Genomic DNA, 8,484 nt, shown 5'->3' with positions numbered 1-8,484 from the left:
TTCCTTCCTTCTTCCTTCCTTCCTTCCTTCCTCCCTCCCTCCCTTCCTTCCTTCCTTCCTTTCTTCCTTTCTTTCTTTGGCACATTCTTTATCGATACCTGATTATATAGACAGACACAAGGGAACCCGATAGCTAGACTCTTATCTATTATGCAGTTGTAAGGACTGGAATCCTTTTAGAGATGACAGAGACTACTGGAGTCCTTAATGTGCAGGAGGCTGATCAGAAGTTGGGAGCCCTGAAGAAGAAACGGGGCCTCACCATCGGTGGTCTACAAGCTGGCCTGGGAGGTTGCCTGTCAGCAGCCGCATTCATCTGTAAGTGGAGGGAGAGGATGAGGTTGCTGAGGTCCCATCCCTTTGTTCTTCGTTGTTTTCTTCTGCTTCAGCTATCTTTATTCCCCAGGCAACTCCTGCTAGCCTGACTACCCTGGATTGCAATCTGCTGCTCGTTCACCAAAACTCCCTTCCTCAAGACTTGGTTTTACATACATTGCCACATCAAAGACTCTACACATGACCCACCGGGCTGATTTGGAAGGGGGAATGTCAGAATAGCTTCATTGCACATTGTGAGGTCGTATGAAACAAGAGATTAGACAGCACATTATCCCTCCATCCCTGTGTACAGTCAAAGAACTGTCCTGATTATGACCTTGAGGACCAATTAGTGACTGAGAAGCACACCACAGAGAGGATATTAGGTTCTCAGGATCTGATCATGATTTCATATGTAGGAGAAAGCCAGTGAAGCCAGTCCTGACAGGAGTTCAGACCATCTTGTTTCATCCCATTGAGAAATGTCCAAAACCATGTGTTTTAGGTCCTCTGGATGAGAGACCTGTCTCTAGGCATTAATTTCTTAGTACCCAGAAAGAACAGTCCTGTTGTTACTCCTGGCACTCACAAAGTCTGACCTCCTTTTCATAGATACAGCATGTACCAGAGTCATAACAGGGATAGGAACCAAAGAAGACTGACTTGAGCTGCCTTACAGCTGTGAGTGTGTTCATGAGCTCAGCACAAAGCTGGGACAATCTCCCTACTTCTACATAACTCAACTCATAGACTTCTACTGGAGCAGGGCACATTTCCATGATCAGCTGGCTCAGGTTGGTAGTGTAGTGCAGAAAGTCCTTCAGGACATCCATGGAGATGCCATTGTCATACAAATTCATGCTACATTAGGGCATTGGGTCAGGGAAAGCAGAAAGATACTGAGGTGAAAGTCATTCTTCCTACAGTCTTCTAATTCCAGAGTCTGCAGTGTATCTACAGCACTCTCTGAGAAAACGTTCACAGGCATGACATTCAAATGAGTTAAAGCGGCACCTCTCAAGCACAGATGTTTAAGCTGACTGTAGTTCCAACGCTGAGCAAGTGACTCCAAGTCTGACTGAGGGAGCCAGCACAGAGTGATCTTGAGGGACAGCAGTGGGGCCTCCAGACACCTGGACAACTCTTTCATGTGGTCTGTGAGAAAATCGACATCATCAATAGTGAGATGCTGAAGACGGCCGAGTTTGGGGAACAAAGAAATGATCTTGGTGACATTCCCCTCCTCCTCAAGTGTGTGAGTACTTGTTCCAATGCATACTAGCGTGAGTTTCTGAAGATTTCTCATCTTGCTGATGCAAGGTACAAACTTTGCCAGTTTGGACAGATTTCCCACTGCATTCAGTTCCAACTCCTTGATGAACTCTAGCTGCAAAAATTTTAGCACATTCCTGATCTTGGACACTTGTGTTATTCCAATCTCCAACTTCTCAAAGCCCAGATGCAGGAAATCCTTCCTCTCCTTTGTCCACTGCCACAACTGTATTTGGTGTTTATCTTCATGCAGAGAAGACATGAAGGAAAGGTCATTGAACACCCCTAAATGCTGCTTCCTCGTGTACCTTGAGTGGCCCTCCACTATTTACTCCTCAAGCATAGTTTCTTTTTTTTTTTTTTTTTTTTTTTGGTTCTTTTTTTTTCGGAGCTGGGGACCGAACCCAGGGCCTTGCGCTTCCTAGGCAAGCGCTCTACCACTGAGCTAAATCCCCAACCTCAAGCATAGTTTCTACTAAGTGGTTTCTACCCTCTCTTGCATCCTGCATATCCAAGGAGGCATGGTGTCCATCCCTCAAGTCAGCCACTTGAAACCTACACGTCCTGGGGCAATACTTCCGTTTCAGTCATGTGTCTTCTCCATCCAGTATAGCCTGGAAGGTCTCCGAGTTGGGGTTATTAATCAGCAACCCAACATGAAGAGTAGGGCCAATATTCCACCAGGATCTTAACCACCTTTGCTTTTCTTTGAGTACAGAGGTGGGAAGTACTCCCTTGGTAGGTACTCCAGAACAGGGATAGTCAATACCTCACTCCTCACCAGGCTCTGAGAAGCCAGCTTCAGGAGTGTGGGTAGGGAATCAAAGACCATTCTGATGGATCTTTAGGGAGATGATCCTGATTAGGACACAGGCAACAGACTCCAGGGATCTGAGTATCTTCTCTGGCTCCAATAACCTCTCTCCCTCTCTCTCTCTCTCTCTCTCTCTCTCTCTCTCTCTCTCTCTCTCCATTCATTATTTCTTCTTCCTCTTCTTTTTCTCCTACTTTTTAGTTTCTTTCTTCCTTCCTTCCTTCCTTTCTTCCTTCCTTCCTTCCTTCCTTCCTTCCTTCCTTCCTTCCTTTCTCTCTCTCTCTCTCCATTCATTATTTCTTCTTCCTCTTCTTTTTCTCCTACTTTTTAGTTTCTTTCTTCCTTCCTTCCTTTCTTTCTTCCTTCCTTCCTTCCTTTCTCTCTCTCTCTCTCTCTCTCTCTCTCTCTCTCTCTCTCCATTCATTATTTCTTCTTCCTCTTCTTTTTCTCCTACTTTTTAGTTTCTTTCTTCCTTCCTTTCTTCCTTCCTTCCTCTCTCTCTCTCTCTCTCTCTCTCTCTCTCTCTCTCTCTCTTTCTTTCTTTTTGAGACAGGATTTATCTGCCTCTGCCTCCGGAGCACCGGGATTAAAGGCCTCCCGGCTGCATCTTACTTTCTTATGTGATTTGCTTATATAGCATGTTAAACTTCACAACTCATAGGTTATAAAAGAGGACAATCCTGTTTCTTCCCAACCATTATCACTTTCATATGCGGTTTCCTCCCCCGTGTCAGGTTCTCATCGACATCTTGTGCACGCTCTAGCGACACTTGACACGTGTACGAGTGTCACGCGCCCAATGTCCCGCCAGCAAGAACGGCAACAGGATTCTTCTGTGAGCAAGCCTTTACTGTGTTACAGCTCTTCTTAGTGTTACAGCTCTTCTCAGTGTTACAGCTCTTCTGAACAGGGACTCCGAGCAGCAAAATCGCTCGGCTTATATAGACAACAGTATGCTAATTATCTCTCAGGGATTGGTGGGGCTTGGATCACCCCACTACTTGTCCTCCAGGGATTGGCGGAGAATGAATCACCTCATTAGCATATTAACGGTCTACTAAAACCTGGTGCATAAACCGCACATGTGCAGTACCGCTATTCACCACTAGAGGGAGCCCTAGCAAGGGGACAAGCCTGCACATGCGCAGTGAGTCGTTTATATCCAGACAAGGCTGGATGTCGTCGCCATCTTTGTTTCGCCGCGCCGCTCTCTACACACGAGAATATCCCTGCTTCCCCACAACCCATTCTCCACAGCTGCATCTTTCAGTGTCATTCTGATCACGCTCTATCGGTCGTCAGTATGTGGAAGTCTGCTCTGCAACCGAGCTTTACCTAGGATTCCCTCTCTAGGTGTGTGGTAGTTTGGCCAGCACTCCACTGATGACTGCTTGAATCACACGGTCTTCACTGTTGTCTTTATGCTCTGGACATCCCCCTCTGTGCTGGGAGTCAACCTCATATGCCGAGCTTTTTCTTTTCTTTTCTTGGATATTTTCTTTATTTACATTTCAAATGTTATCCCCTTTCCTGGTTTCCCTCTGGAAACTCCCTATCCCATCCTCCCTCCCCCTGCTTCTATAAGGGTGCTCTCCCACCCTCCCACCCACTCCCTCCCACCCACTCCCTCCCACCTCCCCACCCTGGCATTCCCCTACACTGGGGCATCAAGCCTTCACAGGGCCAAGTGCCTCTCCTCCCATTGATGCCCAACAAGGCCGTCCTCTGCTACATAGGCAGCTGGAGCCATGGGACCCTCCATGTGTATACTTTGGGTAGTGGGCTAGTCCCTGGGAGCTCTGGGGGGTTAAAAATTAGACAGTTTCCCCATTGGGGAATTGAACCCCAGGCTCCTGCCTGGCCGGCGGGGACACTCAACACTGTACTCTCAAGGAAGAGAGCTTATTTTCAGTAGTTGAACATTATATTCCATGGGGCCACACTTACTCTCAGAAATATGCTGCTTCCCATTTCTGCCGTGTTATTTGCCATATACATTATTTTCAATGTAATTTGGCTCAAAGGAGAGATGCGTTTTTAATATTGGCAGACATCGTCACATAAAACCACATGTCACCCTACTGATCACCACAGTAGTTTAATACTGAAAAAATAAAAATGACTGAGAAAAACACAAATGTGGCTTAGACGGAAAGGAACATATAGAGGAGGGAAAGTCTAGAAACTAGACCAAAAAGAAAGCTGTGGAAAAGGAGTGAGAAAAAGAAGAAAGTTGGGGAAATCTTAGAATCTAAAGGAGAAGTGAAAATTATTCTTAAAACAAAATTATCGAAAGGAATGGTAGGGACTATTTTGGGGAAGTAAGGGACCTGGTTGTTTTTTAGATGGAAGAATCTTCCACCGTTGGCGAAATTCTCAGCATGTGAAGGCTCAGAACAGTGGAGAGCTTTGCGTTTGTTTGTTTGTTTGTTTGTTTGTTTGTTTGTTTGTTTGTTTTAATCCTACAAATTTCCAGAAAGAAAAACTAAGCAGCTACAACCAAGCAGGAAGCTGAGCCCATCGCAAAGCAATGGCAAAGGCACAGCAGAGAAGCTTGAGAGGAGCTTGCTCTTCTCTGCTCGGAGAGTAAAGTCAGGGTGGGGCTTAGACGTCTGCCTAGCCCTGGACTGTCACTCAGAGCTCACCAAGGAGTCAGACAAGCAAGGTCTGAGATGACTGGTGTCCATGTTTCCTTTCCCAGTAACAAGAAAACATGCTCTCATAGGGCAAAGGGCACAGTTGGCCTGAGAATCAGACTGTCTTTGTGTCACAGTTGGCCATGTGTCACGGGTGGTCTCGTGTAGGAGAGAGGGGCTGAACCTGAGAGACAGCACCAGATAGCAGTATAACCCTTGGTTGGAAATGGGCGTCCATGACATCCACCTGGTACTACAAATGGTAACACAAAGCCAAGCACCCCGGAAGGTAGAGATGCTCAAAACCTCCTTCACAGACAGATCTCTGGTGGTCTACACAGATTGTCCTTATTTGGAAAGAATCTGGAGGCTTCCAGATGTTAGTTTGCATGTTAACACAGTTGTCCAGACAGCTGACTACACATTAATTCTTTCTCTTCTACTTATCACATCCCATGTTCACCCCTATTGGACCAGTTTACACTTAATTCTTTTCGTGTTCTAGGATATGATGTTATTGTATGTCACTTAACATGTGCTGATATACTATGCCTTCTCAAAAGACAAGCACTCTTGAGCACCCAGGTTCACGCCAGTCCACCAATACTCCACGTCTACTCCCCAGGTAGCCCCTGGCCCTGTCAGTAGTGAATCAAGCTAGTGATGAATGGCGAAAACTGAGAGTCAGGAAGGTAAAGCCCACTCTTGAAGTGTACAGAAAAACATGGCCAGAAGGTTGACATTTCCACTTAAGAGACAAGGTAAAATCCCACCCCTAACCCACAAGAAAACAAAGAGACGCTCTGCCAGACTACAGCCAGAAAGCATGTGGCCGGAGCCAGATCTCTGGGTTCTCATGAAAAACTGCTACTCGCATCTATTAGCTGCTCCCTGGAGAGCATGGTCAGTACTTAGGGTTCCACTTCCTGTATTATGTTCTCATGTTTCTCAACTTGAAATGCCGGGGCAAGCATATCATTCACAGCACAGCCCTCAGTGTTTGACAATGTCAGGTTTAATCTGTTATCTCCTGGCACCTGCATATATTAGGAGACAGGGGGAAAATGCTTAGCAAGTGCCCGTGCCTTAGGCAGCCTGTGAGAGCCTTAGAAATGCTATTAAGGAGTCATTGTTACTCAGCATCTCACCCATGTGAAGGCATGGAAAACCTGTGTCATGTCAAAGTTCGTAACTGTTCAAGGTCACAGGGTCATGCTGTGTATCCAGGTGCCCACTGCAGCCTGTCTCCCACAGACAGCCCAAGAAAGGACCTGCTTCCCCCTGGAACTTGACTCCTAGGGTGGCCCTACTGCCCTCGATAGTTTACACTGACCAGGGAGACCCAGTGTCCTCTCACTCTCACCTCTACATCTCCACACATAACACCACAGTGGTAGCTGTTAGAAGGGCACATGGGCAAGGCAGTGAGCCATGGGCAGGGCCCATGAGTCTTTGACTGTGCAGTCAAGTAGCTGATGGTGTGAGCGCCGCTGGAAGAACCCAGAAAAGAGAAAGATGAGATGAGGAAAAGTGCTACTCAGTTCCCTTGTTTTAGAAAAGAGAAGGGCAGTGAACATCATGTGTGTTCCTGGCCATGTAGGTCGGCAGAGCTCATGGATGGACGCACAGGAGTTGAGATAGGGTGGGAAATGAGATCCTAGGGGAACCACACACGCTGCAACTGGCTGGTTAGAAATAGGATCTGATGGTTCATTTTCAAAGGTGCCTTGAGGCAGTGTAAATCCAGCTACAAATGAACAGAAAGCACCAGACGTTTATTAATGGCTGCTAGTCTAGAGCCACCCAAGCTCCAAACGACCTGCCGACACCCATGCTAACTGCTAAGCTCTCCTGTGTGCATGTGCACACATATACACACTCACACGTAGTCATGCATGCACGCATGCACCAAAAACTAAATCTAAATGGAAAAAGGACCCAGTCTAGAGTTGAGGACACATTCCTATTTGTGGAGAGCCTGCTTTGCATGAGAAAGCCCTGGCTTCCACCTCAAATGACACATAAACTGGTTTTGGTGGCAGAGTCTATCATCCCCACACTTGAGAGACACGGACAGAAGGCCCAGGCATACTCAACTGCATAAAAAATTTATGTCGCGCCAGGCAACCTGAGAGAGGACAGTGTCAACCAGAGGCAGAAATGATCTGAATGTGTGGTGACATATTGGCAGTCCTTCAAATCCACCTTTCTGCACTGCTCTGTTTGCCTTGGAATCTACTCTGCCTTTCTCTGCCCCACAGCAGCACTTGGGGATGAATGGAGAAAGACTGTCCCATCAACTGGGGTCCTTCTCATCCCTTTGCTCCAGAGGGTTCTAGAAGGTTTCTTTTTTTTTTCCGCCATCTTTATTAACTTGGGTATTTCTTATTTACATTTCAACTGTTATTCCCTTTCCTGGTTTCTGGGCCAACATCTCCCTAGCTCCTCCCCCTCCCCTTCTATATGGGTGTTCCCCTCCCCATCCACACCCCATTACCGCACTCCCCCAAAAATCACGTTCACTGGGGGATTCAGTCTTGGCAGGACCCAGGGCTTCCCCTTCCACTGGTGCTTTTTCTAGGCTATTCACTGCTACCTATGAGGTAGGAGTCCATGTATAGTCTTTGGGTAGTGGCTTAGTCCCTGGAAGCTCTGGTTGCTTGGCATTGTTGTTCATATGGGGTCTCGAGCCCCTTCAAGCTCTTTCAGTCCTTTCTCTGATTCCTTCAACGGGGGTCCTATTCTCAGTTCAGTGGTTTGCTGCTGGCATTCGCCTCTGTTTTTGCCATATTCTGGCTGTGTCTCTCAGGAGAGATCTACATCCTGTTCCTGTCACCCTGCACTTCTTTGCTTCATCCATCTTTTCTAGTTTGGTGACTGTATATGTATGGGCCACATGTGGGGCAGGCTTCTAGAAGGTTTCTTGTGCATCAAAGAATATGAAAAGGAGGTATAAGGCAACCAGAATCCTCCAGTCAGTATGAAGAAAGAGGGTGGACAGAATGGCTGTGTAGTGGACATGCGGTTTCCTTTGGGGGTGAAGGGAAAGTTCAGGCAGTGGTGATGGTGCCACAGCACTGCCAATGTACTGAATTATATACCTTAAAGTAATTTGATGGGTAAATTTTATGCTGTGTGTATTTTACTTCGATAAAAACTGCTAATTAGTAAGCCGGCTGCCAGCACCTCCTGTCACTTAGAAGACAGGCAAGTCTTCTTGCCAAGGACCTGCCTCGCACTGCCTGTGGGCGTCCTTCGCTGGACGGAGGGGCACACACAGATCAGTGAAGACTGTCCCACTGGTGTGGTCACTGCAACCCTGTAACTATTATTACTACTGCTGTTCACATTGCTATTACTCCATCCCCCTTACTGCTATTGTTCTGGCCATGATCACTATTAATATCACCGTCGTCTCTACCACCTGAAGAGCACTGCTATTCT

General features: G+C 46.9%; 1 pseudogene; it reads right to left on the bottom strand.

Annotated features, from left to right (window-relative positions):
- Positions 1-890: 890 nt before the first annotated feature.
- On the bottom strand, positions 891-2,457 carry LOC147999898 (preferentially expressed antigen in melanoma-like protein 7 pseudogene; annotated as a pseudogene).
- Positions 2,458-8,484: the final 6,027 nt, after the last annotated feature.

This window comes from Rattus norvegicus, chromosome 18, assembly GCF_021556685.1.
Source record: "Rattus norvegicus strain SHRSP/BbbUtx chromosome 18, alternate assembly SHRSP_T2T, whole genome shotgun sequence".
NCBI lineage: Eukaryota > Metazoa > Chordata > Mammalia > Rodentia > Muridae > Rattus > Rattus norvegicus.
Note: the sequence above shows the minus strand (reverse complement) of the source record. Positions and strands in the feature narration are given on the sequence as shown.